Below are 17449 nucleotides of genomic sequence, written 5' to 3'. Positions count from 1 at the left end.
AGCCCCTCTGCCTTTGGATGGGAGACCCCGTGGCATGACACGGGGTCCCGATCGCTCCCATGAAAACCCGATGTCACCTTGATGACAACCGGGTTACCAGAGCTCAGGGACATCCTGTCATGCGCAGTGCATGTCAGGAAGTCTCGGAGGTTAGTGACAAATCCCTGCAGCGCTTACAGCTTATAAGGTATGCAGATCTGCATGCCATATAAGCGATCAGCCTTAACAGGGTGTAAAACATAAAAGGAAATAAAAAAAATTTTTTTTTAAATAATTGTAAAAATATTTTAAAAAATTTAAAAAAAAAAAAACACACTATTATATCATTAAATCAATATTTGAATAAAAAAAAAATCTAAAACAATAAAAGTACACATATTTAGCATCGCCGCGTCCATAACGACCCAACCTATAAAACTGTCTCCCTAGTTAACCCCTTTGGTGAACACCATTAAGAAAAAACAAGGCAAAAATACAATGCTTTATCATCATACCGCCGAACAAAAAGTGGAATAACATGCGATCAAAAGGACGGCTATAAATAAATGTGGTATAGCTGAAAACGTCATGTTGTCCCGCAAAAACCAAGCTGCCATATAGCTCCATCACCGGAAAAATAAAGTTATAGCTCTCAGAATAAAGCGACGCAAAAATAATTATTTTTTTTATAAAATAGTTTTTATTGTATAAAAGCGCCAAAACATAAAAAAAATTACATGAATTAGGTATCGCTGTCATCGTACTGACCCAAAGAATAAAACCGCTTTATCAATTTTGCTTTTACCACACGCAGGACGGTATAAACACCCCCCAAAAGAAATTCATGAATTGCTGGTTTTTGTTCATTCTGCGTCCCAAAAATTGGAATAAAAAGTGATCAAAAAAGTCACGTGCCCAAAAATGGTACCAATAAAAACGTCAACTCGTTCCGCAAAAAACTAAACCCCACATGACTCTCGAGGGCCAAAATATGGAAAAATTATAGCTCTCAAAATGTGGTGATGCAAAAATTATTTTTTTTGCAATAAAAAGTGTCTTTTAGTGTGTGCCAGCTGCCAAACAAAAACCTGCTATAAATAGTAAATCAACCCCCCCATTTATCACCCCCTCAGTTAGGCCTGTTTCACATTTCCATTTTTTGACGTCAGTCAAAATCCGTCACTTTTAGAAAAAAACGGATCCACCCCTTTTTCGGCGTATCCGTTTTTTTCCCCCCATAGACTTACAATAGCGGCGGATTTTGACTGACGGTCGTCCGTCTCACCCGTTTTTGATGGATCCGTCAGAACATTAGCGGCTCCCGGGCGGAACAGACGGACTCTGAAACAGTTTTTTCAGAGCGCCGGTCGGTTATTTTGGATTGTGCATGGCCGGCGAGTTGCTCTGGCAGGGATTTTAACCTTGAATAGCGTTCCGGAAAAGCCGTGTGAAAATCTCTCTCGATCTCTCTCGTTTTTCCGGGCCGCGGTTGCTTTAAATTTCACCCTCTTCCTGGCTGCTGCGGATCCGTATACATAATGGATCCAGTGCCATCAGTTTGGCCAATGACGGACACGGATCGGTTTTTTTAACCGCCTGGCGGAATATAACCGACCTTGAAAGACGGGAATGTGAAACAGGCCTTAGGGAAAAATAAAATTTAAAAAAATGTATTTAAATCCATTTTTCCATTAGGGTGAAGGCTAAAGTTAGGGTTAGGGTTGGGATTAGGGTTAGGTTTGTGGTTAGGGATATGGTCACTGTTGGGATTAGGATTAAGGGTGTGTTGGGGCTAGGGTTGGAGTTAGAATTGGGGAGTTTCCACTGCTTAGGCACATCAGTGTTGTGAACACTTTTAACCTGGCTTCTGAGTTTGTGCTCCTTCTGGTGGTTGCCGCTGGTAATGGAGCTGGTCTAGCTCACAGAAGTCAATCACCAGAGCAGGATGATTGGAGGTCAGGTGTTACAGACTGGGGAGATTTAAGTGAACAACCTTCCCTCAGCTCTTACCGGTGATTTGGTTTGCTTCCTGAGCTTATTTTGAAGTCTGCTTGTCTCCTGCTACGTCCTGCATCTTTCAGATAAGTTATTTGTCTTCTTGAATCTTTTTTTGCATTGGATCCATGTTTGCTTGTCTCTGATTTTTGCTTAGCTGGCGTTAGTTCAGCCTGGTTCCCTGTTGGGACCTGTGCTGGACCCTGTTCCATATGCCACAGTGTATGGTAGTCTTTTTAGTAACCAGTTCACACCAGATTTCTGATTTAGTGGGGGAGAGGTCGTGTGGCCTCAGTATTTTTGGATATCAGACGTGATGGATTTTTCTTAGGGTTTTTTGCGTGATTGCAGACAGTATCCTTTCCCGTCCTGTTCTATCTAGACAGTTTGGGCCCCATCATTTGCTTACTCTATTCTCCGCCTGTGTTTTGTGCTTCATCTTGTCTCACTGGCAATATATGTTCGGGGGCTATCTATTCCTTTGGGGTTTAGCTTTCCCATTTCTCTCTTAAGGCTTAGTTAATTCTGTGGCTGTGCTGAGACATCTAGGGCATCGTAGGTACGTCAAATGGCTAATTCTAGTTGTGTTGTCAGTTTAGGGGTCTGCAATCCGCTAGCTACCAACCTCTCTGGTTCTCCGGTTGCCTAGTCTATTCCCCGTTATCCTCCTCGGTTACCTAATCATAACACATCAGGGGCTCTCCAAACGCAACATGGCGTCTGATCTCAATTCCAGCCAATTCTGCGTTGAAAAAGTCAAACGGTGCTCCTTCCCTTCCGAGCTCAGCCATGCGTCCAAACAGTGGTTTACTTGCACATATAGTGTATCAGCATACTCAGGACAAATTGCATAACAACTTTTGGGGTCCAGTTTCTCCTGTTACCCTTGGCAAAATAAAACAAATTGGATCTGAAGTAAATTTTTGTGAAAAAAAAAGTTAAATGTTCAATTTTTTTTTTTAAACATTCCAAAAATTCCTGTGAAGCACCTGAAGGGTTCATAAACTTCTTGAATGTGGTTTTGAGCACCTTGAGGGGTGCAGTTTTGGGTATTTTCTATCATGTAGACCCCTCAAAGTGACTTCAAATGTGATGTGGTCTCTAAAAAGAAAATTGTGCTGTAAAAATGAGAAATTGCTGTTTAATTTTAACCCTTATAACTTCCTAACAAAAAAAAATTTTGGTTCACTGTAGTACTCCCATTAAGCCAGTACTCAGCAGTATGTTAGCCAATCCCTGTTAGTGTTGTGGCTGTCGAACAGCATCGAGACATGCAACTGCGGGGACTCGAACATAGTATTCGAGCACGCCGAAGACACCCGTGCATGCTCAGATAACACCTTATTTGGGTGCACTCGCTCATCACTAATAACTATACATTATTTATCACACTTATGATCATGTCAGTGCCATTATTTTTTATGCACTGAGGTATACTAATGCAGATGCACTTTTAGATTATATATGTATCACATTTGTGTTTATGTCATTGCTATTATGCTGGACGTACTGAGATATACTATTGCACATGCACTTTTAGATGGACACTGCCCTATCACTTTAATGTACTGAATTTATAATGGACATGGATCACTAATTTCAACATTTATCCTGTCCACAGCTGAATATTTTTGTTTAGTATTTTTGATATTTTCTGATTTATATTTTCTAATCATATTTTAAACAAGTTCAATAAATGATTTTATTTTATTCATTGAAAGTGTGACACATTATCCTTTACTACCCAGACAGATGATATCAGAAAGCTACATACACATTAGATTGTAGGGCCAATAATGCCGATATCAGCAATTTTGGGCAAGGTTCTCCAATAAAATGTATGAAGCAATGAAAAAAAAAATGTAGATGCACAGCTAAATGTAACAACAACTAGGGTGCTACCCCTGTAAATAACTACTAATGATCAGAGAAAAAAAAAAATCATCAATACAGAAAAAGATGCACACCCAAAAGGTACAAGACAATGAATACAATGAATTGTATTTAACACCATATAACTCCATGATTACAATCAAAACCATGATAACCCCATCTTAATATATACGGTACTTACCTTGTAATGTCTTCACATCCTGTTCTGTCCAGATGTGTCTGGATCCCAGAATTCCAAGCGGCGGAAGTTCTCCAACCGCCATATTAGGACACCCAAGTAATGGGTGTCTCAATATGGAAACTGCTGGTGGTACCAGCTTCTTGAGCGGTGCCACCAGCGGAACACCGTCACACCACACACACTCTATATGCCATACACACCACACACAGACACGGTATACGCCGTACGCACACCACACACACTGTATACACCGTACGCAGCCTCTTGCACAGTACCACCAGCGGAACACCGTCACGAACACGCCGCCGGGATCAGCCGAATGATTCACTGACTGCTGCCATCTTTGTGCAGGAGCGCATGCACAATTTTAATGTGACCACCGCTATCTGTCTGCACAAAAATGGCGGCGGTCTGATTTACTGCTCCTGCATGAATTCCACACAGGCGCAGTGAATCATTCGGCTGATCACGGCGGCAGATGTGCGACGTGTCTACAGACAGAGGAAGCCGGTCACATTAAAGGAGTTTTCCCACGAATGGAAGATCATTTTAAAAATTGACTGTGTCTGACCGTGTACGGAGCATACCGCATCTCCTGGGCAGGGGAGGAAGCAAAAGACAATACTGACATTACATTACAGCAGGAGATCGCAGAGGATACATTTTGTGAGGTAAAATATTTCACTGTTTTTAAACAATATTTTACCTCACAAAATGTATCCTCTGCGATCTCCTGCTGTAATGTCAGTATTGTCTTTTGCTTCCTCCCCTGCCCAGGAGCTGTGGTATGTTCTGTACACGGTCAGACACTATTTTTAAAATAAACTTTCGTTCGTTGGAAAACCCCTTTAAAAAGAAAATATCAACGACAACATGGCTCCTCCTAAAAAGTATGCCAATGACAATGAAAGGAAATCAGCAAAGGCACAACGTCGAAGACAACAACGGGCAAATGAGACTATTGAAGAGCAACAGCATCGCTGGGACAAAAACAATGCAGCTCAAACGTGACAGCACATGAGGGGAGAACACAGCACAGGAAGGAGAGAGACAGCAGACAAGGGGGATAGCACATGGGGTAGAGAGGTCAAAGAAGAGAGCACAGACGGGAGAAATCAGCACATGGGGAAAGAGTGGATAGGTGGGTGATCACATGGGGGGGGGGGGGTAGTAATTAACACTGCAAAGCCTGCCCCATCGTGACATTATCGCCTTACCGATGCGATAGCATCGGGCCTCCATCTAGTAAATATGTATAAAATCACTGTACAACAATGAAATGCAGCAATAGATGTATAACATATATTGTAAGATCCCTCAAAATTGAAATATATGTAATAAATTACATACCAATATGATCATAGAGTCACTAATGGGTCTTTGAATAAAATAAATAAAATCCAAAATCATATGATACTATATTTCACAGTATGCTGTAAGAAGTTAAACCCTTACCCCAATTTTCCGAGACCTGTAGTGTCTCCATTTTTTGTGATCTGGGGCTGGCTGAGAACTTACTTTGCGTGCGCTGAGCTGACGTTTTTATTGATACGAATTTGGTGTAGATATGATCTTTTGATCGCCCGTTTTTGCATTTTATTGCAAAGTAACAGAAACCAAAATAAAAAAAAAAAAACGTAATTCTGGCATTCTGAATTTTTTTTGCTCGTTACCCCAATAGATTGGACGATTCTGAACATCGATACTAAATATGCGTAGGTTTGATTTTTTTTATGGTTATTTTTTGAATGGAATGAAAGGAAGGGGATTTGAATTTAAAAAAAAAAAAAAATTACTTTTAACATGCTTCCATAGTCTCCATGGGAGACTAGAAGCTGCAGTACTTTGATGCCTCTGCTACACTCAGGCGATGATCAGATCGCATGTTTGTAGCAGAAATGCTCACTTGCTATGAGCTCTGACCACAGGGCAGCGCTCATGGCAATCTGCCAATGATATCCACAGAGGTCTGCTGCAGACCACTGGTTGTCATGGTGACCAGCGATCTTGTGACGGGGTCACCAATGGGCGGAGCCAGTGACGTGCTTCCTGTAAGCGAGAGATAAATGCCGCTGTCAGAGATTGACGGTGGCATTTAACTAGCTAACAGCCATGGGTGGATCGCTTTTCCAACCGCGGCTGTTACGGGCACGTCAGCTGTATAGATCAGCTGTCATGTGCCTGGAAAGGTTCGGGGTCCGATATGGGGGTGGGGGGATTCCAACGTGTATATTATTATTACGGCACATGTTGGAAAGGGGTTAAATATGTCTGAACATGCAGTAAGTACTGTAACCATAAAGAAGCCATTTCAACAGCCCTGATCAGGAATGTAGATATAAACCTATATAGAGAGCACCAGAAGAGTGCCAATAGCTAAATCAGTCAGCAAGTGTGCTTGAATGCAACCATGAAAAAGTATGCATAAAAAATAACACAAATAAGAGTTGGTATCCAAACCACATGGAAAATAATCAATGGAAGACGCATATTACAAGACCCATGGCTCCAAAGATGGATCAATGAGGAAACTCCACGTGTATCACTGCAAAACAGAGCGGCTTCCTAAGGGGATAACTTCTGCCATGAGAAAGCTGCTCTGCCTTGCAGCGAAACATGTGGAGTTTCCCCATTATTCCCCCCTTGGAGCCATGTGTCTTGATATGCATCTTTTAAAGGGAAGGTGCCGCAATTTTATATAATTTGCAAAAAAAGAGTAAGTAACAAAACATGTTTTTTCAGCAAATGTTGTACTAACCAGGATTTATGGTTTGTTTGTAATAATGTTTTAATGTAGCCACTGGGCGCTGCCATCTTGATTTGCAGATCTGTGGAGGACTCATACAGTCTGCAAATATGGCCGTCCCTGGACATAGGAGACTGCGGTCGGCTCCCGACCCCACCATGCAGCCTCATTAGCAGGGAACTGGGCACGCCCCTGTGGGCTGCACCATTCACTGCTGTAGGTGTGGCTGGGCGCCATTTTACTGTAGCCCAGTGCTATCTGCTGAGCTCCACTTTCTGCACTGTGCTTCCTGCTCCAGCTCCACTGTCCTCCTGCTCTGTCTCCGCCTCCCCACTCACAGCCCCAGTGATCTCCGGTAATCTGACACCTTCCCTTTTATGACAGCTTTTATGGCTGTCTGAGGAGGACAGTGACATATACAGCCCATAGTCTAGTGTATAATTGGGGGGGGGCTGGAAGTTTCACCAGTGTGGGCATATCTGTAATACTGTCTCTTGTGATACTGACTGCTGAACCGTGTATCTAATCCTCTCCTGTGTGATACTGACTGCTGAACCGTGTATCTAATCCTCTCCTGTGTGATACTGACTGCTGAGCCCGTGTATCTAATCCTCTCCTGTGTGATACTGACTGCTGAGCTGTGTATCTAATCCTATCCTGTGTGACACTGCCTGCTGAGCCGTGTAGCTAATCCTATCCTGTGTGACACTGCCTGCTGAGCCGTGTAGCTAATCCTATCCTGTGTGATACTGACTGCTGAGCCGTGTATCTAATCCTCCCCTGTGTGATACTGACTGCTGAGCCGTGTATCTAATCCTCTCCTGTGTGATACTGACTGCTGAGCCGTGTATCTAATCCTCTCCTGTGTGATACTGTCTGCTGAGCAGTGTATCTAATCCTCTCTTGTGTGATACTGACTGCTGAGCCGTGTATCTAATCCTCTCCTGTGTGATACTGACTGCTGAACCGTGTATCTAATCCTCTCCTGTGTGATACTGTCTGCTGAGCCGTGTATCTAATCCTCTCCTGTGTGATACTGACTGCTGAGCCATGTATCTAATCCTATCCTGTGTGATACTGTCTGCTGAGCCGTGTAGCTAATCCTATCCTGTGTGATACTGCCTGCTGAGCCGTGTATCTAATCCTATCCTGTGTGATACTGCCTGCTGAGCCGTGTATCTAATCCTATCCTGTGTGATACTGACTGCTGAGCCGTGTATCTAATCCTCCCCTGTGTGATACTGACTGCTGAGCCGTGTATCTAATCCTCTCCTGTGTGATACTGACTGCTGAGCCGTGTATCTAATCCTCTCCTGTGTGATACTGTCTGCTGAGCAGTGTATCTAATCCTCTCTTGTGTGATACTGACTGCTGAGCCGTGTATCTAATCCTCTCCTGTGTGATACTGACTGCTGAGCCGTGTATCTAATCCTCTCCTGTGTGATACTGTCTGCTGAGCCGTGTATCTATTCCTATCCTGTGTGATAGTCTGCTGAGCCGTGTATCTATTCCTATCCTGTGTGATACTGACTGCTGAGCTGTGTACCTAATCCTCTCCTGTGTGATACTGACTGCTGAGCTGTGTACCTAATCCTCTCCTGTGTGATACTGACTGCTGAGCCGTGTATCTAATCCTCTCCTGTGTGATAGTCTGCTGAGCCGTGTATCTAATCCTCTCCTGTGTGATAGTCTGCTGAGCCGTGTATCTAATCCTCTCCTGTGTGATACTGACTGCTGAACCGTGTATCTAATCCTCTCGTGTGATACTGACTGCTGACCCGTGTATCTAATCCTCTCCTGTGTGATACTGACTGCTGACCCGTGTATCTAATCCTCTCGTGTGATACTGACTGCTGAACCGTGTATCTAATCCTCTCCTGTGTGATACTGACTGCTGACCCGTGTATCTAATCCTCTCCTGTGTGATACTGTCTGCTGAGCCGTGTATCTAATCCTATCCTGTGTGATACTGTCTGCTGAGCCGTGTATATAATCCTCTCCTGTGTGATACTGACTGCTGACCCGTGTATCTAATCCTCTCCTGTGTGATACTGTCTGCTGAGCCGTGTATCTAATCCTATCCTGTGTGATACTGTCTGCTGAGCCGTGTATCTAATCCTCTCCTGTATGATACTGTCTGCTGAACCGTGTATCTAATCCTCTCCTGTGTGATACTGTCTGCTGAGCCGTGTGTCTATTCCTATCCTGTGTGACACTGACTGCTGAGCCGTGTATCTAATCCTCTCCAGTGTGATACTGTCTGCTGAGCCGTGTATCTAATTCTCTGCCGTGTGATACTGCTCTCCTGAAATACTCTGTGCTGCTGTCACCCTGCTGGATTTATGTGTGATCTACATGGTGGTATTGTGTATGATCTATATGGCGGCATTGTGTGTGAAGTATATGGCGGTATTATTTGTGCTCTGCTAAAGTGGACCCATTCTAGGGTGGTTCTGGCTGAGCACCTGCACACGGGTCAGGGGTAATAGGTGCAGTCAGGGGAGGGCTGGGGAGGCAGCTGAAGAGAGGGGTCTCATTTTTATCGCTACTGAATGGCTACATTTCCCCCCATCCTGCTTCCCAGCGTCACCCCAGACTGCGCCTATTGCCTCGCTTTCACACATCGCCAGAACAGGATCTGAGGAGGGGAATGTGGTCTTTGCATGCAAAGTCTGGATCAGAACAGGCCATCAATCAGCAGAAAGGTTTCCTGGATTTCTGTGCTGCTGTCTCCCTGCTCCTCCCCCATATATCTCCCTCTGTGCCCCCCATAGACCAGCACACTGCTCTCCTGAAATACTCTGTGGTGCTGTCTCCCTGCTCCTCCCCCATATATATCCCTCTGTGTCCCCCATAGACCAGCGCACTGCTCTCCTGAAATACCGTGTGCTGCTGTCACTCTGCTCCCTCTACCATATATCTCTCTGTGTGCCCCCCATAGACCAGCACACTGCTCTCCTGAAATACTCTGTGGTGCTGTCACCCTGCTCCTCCCCATATATCTCTCTTTGTGCCCCCCTTAGACCAGCACACTGTTCTCCTGAAAAACTCTGTGCTGCTGTCACCCTGCTCACAGAATCCTTGCTGCCTGCCATCCTCGGTGACCGAAGACCCCATTCCTCTCCTCAGATCCTGTCCTGGCGATGTGTGAAAGCGAGGCGACAGGGGCCTGATATATGGAGGAAGGAGCAGGGTGACAGCAGCACAGAGTATTTCAGGAGAGCAGTGTGCTGGTCTATGGGGGGGGGGGTCACAGAGGGAGATGTATGGGGGAAGGAGCAGGGTGACAGCAGCACAGAGTATTTCAGGAGTGCAGTGTGCTGGTTTATGGGGGGCACCCTGTTCGGTGCCAGGGATTGTACATAGAGCGCTGTGTTTTATACACATGGATGGACCGTCTGCTTGTCTGCTCCACAGAAATCCAGGACACATTTCTGCTGATTGGTGACCTGTTCTGATCCAGACTTTACATGAAAAGACAGTCAGTATAACTTTGCAGGCCCCATCAAAATGGCTGCTCACTGTGTTCCTAGATGTCATCCTCTCTTTTCCCTTAGCAAGCACCCAGTAGATTCCGCCCATACAGTGTCCATTTTAGGGCATGATCATATATCAAAATCAAACATCATGGACCCTGTACGCCCATAATTACTGCAGGACAGTAATGTGAGCTAGTTGTACACTAGGTTTTTGTGCCAAATTTCAGTATCTGCTCCCCCTAGTGTTAACAAGTGAGAAATGCCAAACTTTTTAAAATTACTTTTCATATTTTACAAAATTAAAAACAAATGATAATATTTAAGAAAATGTAAACATTAATTCTTTCCATTTTTTCAATTGCTGAAAACATTTTTTTGGGATGGCACCTTCCCTTTAATGATTACTTTCCATGTGATTTGGATACCACCTCTTATGTGCACTAGTCTTTATGCATACTTTTCCACGGTAGATGCAGAAATAAAATCTTAATGTGTCTACAATGGAGTGTAGAGGAAGAAAGTTATAGAAAGTGGGAGCACATTAGACAAAGTGGTGAAAAGTTGGATGCACGTAAGGAATATTTCTGCACTGGTTTTTCTTTTTTCTGTTTTCTAATCATTGCATTTATTAGAGATATGGGTTATGACAAATACTAATCATTTTTCTCCTATAAAATGTTTTCGTACGCAGTAAAATGCCATGGTGGTTAGCTCGAAATCCTGTACAGAAGGCAGAAAGAAGTGGCTCTTATTACTCATCTGGACCTCAGCCATAACCAAAGAATGCAAAAATCTAACTTTCTATGAAAGTGTAGGAAACAAAGCTCCTCAATGACTCAGCTCATCTTCTGTTCCTTTATACTGCATTTTTCTAGGGGAGATGTGTGGAGAGTAGTGTTGAGCATTCCGATACCGCAAGTATCGGGTATCGGCCGATATTAGCGGTATCGGAATTCCGATACTTAATTCCGATACTTTTGTCATATCGGATTCCGGAATCGGAATCGGAATAGGAAGTTCCCATCATGCTATGAGCCTGCTTGCTTTGATTAAGCCAATGGGAATCCTCCGAAGTGTGGGCACATCCTGTTAGGCATGTAGGCATGTTAACTATTGGCATGGCTGTGATTGGCTGCCGAAATGATGTCATGATGCACTATAAAAGCCACCACAGCCGCCATTTCTGGTCACTCTGCTGTGAATTCAGTTAGGGACAGGCTGCTGTAGAAGACTGTGAGGGACAGTTAGAAATAGCGATTCCACCAAACATCTAGTGCTTTACCCAGGCTACATAAACCACCACTGTAGCCTTCTTTGCCCTAGCAGCAGTGTTCACAGCTGTCTGCAAGGGCTGTGTGAGTGCAGCTCACGCTGTGGAGTGGGTCCTGCAGCCACGTCAGGCTGTAGGCCACCCAGTGTGATCACTGCTGCCTCATACATCTTTTATTTTTTGAGCTGCATTTTTTACATAATTTCAATCTAGTGTGCTTCCATCCGTATCCATATACGTTGGTTGCAAACACTAGTAGTAGACAGCGGAGCCTTTCTGCAGCCTTTCAGTGCTAGTGTCCACTTTGCTGCACTGTTCACGGCTGTCTGAGAGGTCTCTGACTGTGTGTGAGTGCAGCTCACGCTGAGTAGTGTGTACTGCAGCTACGTCTGGCTGTAGGACGCTCAGCGTGCGTCAGTGCCTCACACATATTTTTATTTGAGTGCAGCTCATTTTTTCTTCTATTAGTGTGCATCCATCCGTCTCCATCTACGGTGGTTGCAAACACTATAAAGGAGTACACAGCGGAGCCTTTCTGCAGCCTGTCAGTGCCAGTACCCACTTAGCTGCACTGTTGACGGCTGTCTGAGAGGCCTCTGACTGTGTGTGAGTGCAGCTCACGCTGAGTAGAGTGTCCTGCAGCTACGTCTGGTTGTAGGACGCTCAACGTGCGTCACTGCCTCACACATATTTGTCTTTGAGTGCAGCTCATTTTTTCTTCTCCTATTAGTGTGCATCCATCCGTATCCATCAACATTGGTTGGTTGCAAACACTATATAGGAGTAGATAGAGGAGCCTTTTTTTCTGGCTTGTGCCCTGCCGGCGCAGCCAGATTAGTATTACCCAATTTTTTTGGAGCCTCATCTTTTGCATTGTAGGTTACCTGCCTGCATTGTAATAGCTCCAAAAAGTTGGTGATACTATCAGTTTCAATTCTTTGTTCACATACTTTGAGTTTGTTTCCAACAAAGAAACCACAAAAAAAGTTCACCAAACACTACATTTTGAACTTGTGTAGGCCACATCAGCTCCTATTAAAGTCTAGTCCACACACACACACACTTCATAAAATTAGTGTTTCTTGTACCTGTAACCAGCTGTTCAGGAATAAGCACACTAAGGCCCCCCTTTGTACTTTTTTGCCTATCTTAAGCAGTCTTGCAAGATGAAGAAGGCAGGGAGTAAGGCGCGTGGGCGTGGGCGTGGAGTTTCAGCAGGGAGAGGACGTGGGGATTCTGGGCCTGCTGCGGGCACCAGTGGATCAGCATCCCCCAGTTTTAGCAGGCAACAGTCCTTTATGCGCAGCTTTGTAGGACCTCAACGTACCCCACTGCTGCGGGAGGAACAAATTGAAGCCGTTGTCGGATGGATGGCAGCTAACGCATCGACTTCAATTACTTCCGCATCCTCTCAGGGTCAGAGCACCGAAGAGCAACCATCTGTCTCTTCACCACCTGCCAAAGTGCCCAGGCAGTCAGAGAGACATGGACAGGAGCCATCACAGTCTCTACTTCTGTTCTCGGAATCTGTTGGCTTGGAAAGAGGGGGCCAGCCAAGCAGCATTCCTGAATGTGAAGAAGAGGGAGTATGCAGTGATGCTCAACTTCTTTGTCCCTCTGAATCTGAAGAGGCGAGTGGGCCAGTGCCTATGGTCAGCACACCTCAGTACGCATCAGATGATGACGAGACTCAGTTGCCACTTTCTGGTGCGTACGGTGCTGGCGAGATAACCCCGGAGAAGCAGCTGTTTGAAGAGGGGAGGGAAGATGATGAGGTCCTTGACCCATCATGGCGTGAGCAACAGGAAGGTGGTGGGAGCAGCTCGGAGGAAGAGATTCCCCTACCGGCCAGAACAGGAGGCAGAGGGAGGGGGAAGACTTGGTTGCCTGTACCCTCCACTTCGGCACCCGTTAGGAGCATTCCTCCTTCCAAAGGCAAACCGGGCGCTCACAAGAGTTGCAGTGCGTGGTCCTTTTTTGACACAGTTGCAGATGACATTTGCTTTGTCAAATGCAAGCTGTGTCATCAGAGAGTCAAAAGAGGGAGAAATGTCAGCAACCTCAATACCACAAATATGTGGAAACATGTGCGCACCAAGCACGAGTTGGAGTTGCAGAGACACCCTGAAGACGTAGGCCAACGTACAGCACCACCTACCACCTCTTCAGTTCGTGTTGGGCCCTCTTCCTCCAGCTCACACACTGCTGGTTCGGCTTCCTCACAGGATCGCCAAGGAAGAACCTCTGCCACTGTTGTCCGGAGACCCTGTCAGATTACACCCATAGCAGCACGTTCCCATCCATCACAGCCATCGGTAGCACAGGCATGGGATAAAAGGCGCCCTTACTCGGCAAACCATCCCCGAGCACAGTCTCTGAATGCTGGCATTGCCAAACTTCTGGCAGTTGAAATGCTGTCATTCAGGCTGGTGGACACTGACACCTTCCGGGACTTAATGGCATTGGCAGTCCCCCAATACAACGTGCCCAGCCGCTTTTATTTCAGCAGGCGAGCCGTCCCTGCCCTGCAGAAACATGTTGAGGGCAAAATAAAACATGCGCTACTAAACGCCGTTAGTAGCAAGGTCCACCTGACCACCGATGCGTGGACCAGTAACCATGGACAGGGACGATACCTTTCCCTCACTGCCCACTGGGTCAATGTTGTGGAGCCGGGTACGGATCTGGAGAGTGGAGCTGTACGTGTTCTTCCAACGCCACGGATTGCAGGACTCCAGTCTGTACACATAGACTCCTCCTCCTACTCAAGTTCCTCAGAAACAGCAGAGCAGGAGCCTGTTACGACCGATATGAGCACAGCCGTGGCCAAACGTCAACAGGCTGTACTCAAATTAATTTCTTTGGGGAATCGAAGCCACACAGCGCAGGAGCTCTGGAATGCTATCAAGCTGGAGAGCGATGTGTGGTTTGGGCCAGCGAATCTCCAGCCGGGCTTGGTAGTGTGTGACAATGGCCGAAATCTGGTGGCAGCTCTTGGCCTAGGCAACCTCACACACATCTCATGTCTGGCACATGTTCTTAACTTGGTCGTGCAGAGCTTTCTGAGGGACTATCCGGATCTTGCTGCACTGTTGCACAAGGTCCGCATAGAGTGCGCTCACTTGCGACGTTCCAGCACGGCAAGATCGCGCCTCGCTGCTCTGCAGCGACGATTTGGCCTTCCGGAACATCGCATCATATGTGACCTACCCACCCGGTGGAATTCAACGTTACATATGTTGGAGCGGTTGTGTGAGCAGCAGGCAGCAGTCATGGAGTACCAGCTGCATCAGGCGCAAACAAGTCGCACTGTGCGCCGTTCACACTTCAGCACCATTGAGTGGGCCTCTATGAAGGACATCTGCCTCGTTTTGCGTGCCTTCGATGAATCCACGCGGATGGCGAGTGCAGATGATGCACTAGTCAGCATGACTGTCCCCCTTATCTGCCTGCTTCAACAAACACTGCAAGCACTAAGGGATGAGGTTTCAGAAGAGGTGGAGGATGAGGAGTCCCAAATGCCATCTGCTTCTGGACAGTCTGCGCTACGTGTTTCCTCACAAAGGCCTAGGCAGGGGACACTTTGTGAGGAGGATGAGGAGGAGTCGATGGAGGAGGAAGACATCTCTCCAGAGGAGGGAGGTACACAAACCTCTACTCAGTATGTACAGCGAGGGTGGGGTGATGCAGAGCAGGCCGAGGTCACGCCTCAAACAGGGGACAGCGTTCTTTGGCAGTTGGGAGTCTGCAGCACATGGTTGATTTCATGCTGCAGTGCCTGAGAAACGACCGCCGCATCGCCCACATTCTCGTCTCGGCTGATTATTGGGTGTACACCCTCCTAGATCCTCGCTACCGGGACAGCGTACAAAGGCTCATACCAACGTTGAACCGGGAGCGTAAAATGCGGGAGTACGAAGAGTCACTGGTGCAGTCCATAATGTTTTCCATTCCACCCGACAGCATTGTTGCTAGTGCTTTACAAAGCAGCTCTGTGCGTCGAGGCAGTGGAGGAAACTCTGCACAAAGAGGAAGCAGAGGCAGCGCCGCAGCACAAGGCAAGACCACTATGGCCCAAATGTGGCAAAGTTTTGTGTGTCCACCACAATTGTCTACACCATCAGCGACGCCTCGAGTCAGCAGGAGGCAACGCTTCCGTCAGATGGTGTCAGACTACATGTCTTGCCCTGTCGCTGTACTCCCAGATGGCTCTTCCCCCTTCAAGTTTTGGGTCTCTAAGCTGGATACATGGCCAGAGCTTAGCCAGTATGCATTGGAGGTGCTGGCTTGCCCTGCTGCCAGTGTATTATCGGAACGTGTCTTTAGTGCCGCAGGTGGTGTACTAACAGACCGTCGCACGCGACTATCTTCCGATAATGTTGACCGGCTGACTTTTCTGAAAATGAACAAGGCCTGGATCTCCAAAGACTTTGCCATTCCTCTTACAGACTAAATTAGTGGTTGGCAACTGTATCCAGGTCTGCTGGTGTGTTCATTTTTCTACCACCTGAACTATAATCCCTTTGCTTCAACACAGCCAGTTGTCGCTCAGATGTGTCGTCTGCACAGAGAAACACACTAGCTCCTGTGTTAGTGGGGTTCAGTAATGCCAGCTGATCCCCTGCTGTGTGGACGGCAAAGTCACCAGCTCCATCAACATTCAAACCACTACTGATTTTTAACCGTGCCCAACTTTGGTCTCTGGCTCCACTGTCTCTACTATTTCCCCTGACCTCCAACCCCGCCATCTACATCTCTGAAGTGGCGTCAGCACAATCTACACTTGTTCCTGTGTTCCTGTGGCTCCGTCCCATCAGTTTATCCCCTGATGTGTGTCCGGCAAGGTCTCCTGCTCTGTCCACATTCCCATAACCAGTAGTGGGAATGAGGACAGAGCTGGCGAACTTGCCGGACAAACATCAGGGGATCAACTGACGGGACTGAGCACCAGTAACACAGGAACAAGTGTAGATTGTGCTGACGCCACTTCAGAGATGTAGCTGGCGGGGTTGGAGGCCAGGGTAAATAGTAGAGACAGTGGAGCCAGAGGCCTAAGTGGAGCATGGTTAGAATCAGTAGTAGTACACAACCTCCATAAAAACCGCTGCCCATTGGCCTCTGCATGCGGCATGCGTAATCCTGGGCTCCAACAGCGTCAGTTGGTGTTCAGAAGTGTCGTCTCCACAGAGCCAAACACCTTCGTTAGAGTGTTAGTGGGGTTCAGCACTGCCAGCTGTTCCCCTGCTGTGGAGATGGCAAGTCTCCTGCTGCCTTCACCTGCCAAAATCCAGTAGGCCCCAGCCTGCTCCTCGCCTAATCCTGGGCTCCAACAGCATCAGTTGGTGTTCAGAAGTGTCGTCTCCACAGAGCCAAACACCTTCGTTAGAGTGTTAGTGGGGTTCAGCACTGCCAGCTGTTCCCCTGCTGTGGAGATGGCAAGTCTCCTGCTGCCTTCACCTGCCAAAATCCAGTAGGCCCCAGCCTGCTCCTCGCCTAATCCTGGGCTCCAACAGCGTCAGTTGGTGTTCAGAAGTGTCGTCTCCACAGAGCCAAACACCTTCGTTAGAGTGTTAGTGGGGTTCAGCACTGCCAGCTGTTCCCCTGCTGTGGAGATGACAAGTCTCCTGCTGCCTTCACGTGCCAAAATCCAGTAGGCCACAGCCTGCTCCTCGCCTAATCCTGGGCTCCAACAGCGTCAGTTGGTGTTCAGAAGTGTCGTCTCCACAGAGCCAAACACATTCGTTCAAGTGTTAGTGGGGTTCATCATTGCCAGCTGATCCCCTGCTGTGGAGATGGCAGTCTCTCCTGCTGTCTCCGCATTACAAAGACAGTAGGCCTCTGCCTACACCCTCCTATTTCCTGGGCTTCAACACAGCCAGTTGTAGTTCGGAAGTGCCGTCCACACG

General features: G+C 46.8%; 1 protein-coding gene across 5 annotated transcripts in view; it reads right to left on the bottom strand.

Moving 5' to 3' along the window:
- MLLT3 (MLLT3 super elongation complex subunit) overlaps positions 1-17449 on the bottom strand; it is a 389891-nt gene that overhangs the window by 182932 nt on the left and 189510 nt on the right. The window lies entirely within an intron of this gene.

Source organism: Dendrobates tinctorius, unplaced genomic scaffold (assembly GCF_039654945.1).
Source record: "Dendrobates tinctorius isolate UK_male_01 unplaced genomic scaffold, ASM3965494v1 ptg000128l, whole genome shotgun sequence".
Lineage (NCBI taxonomy): Eukaryota > Metazoa > Chordata > Amphibia > Anura > Dendrobatidae > Dendrobates > Dendrobates tinctorius.
The sequence above is the reverse complement of the archived record's forward strand: the minus strand, read 5'-3'. Positions and strand labels throughout refer to the sequence as shown.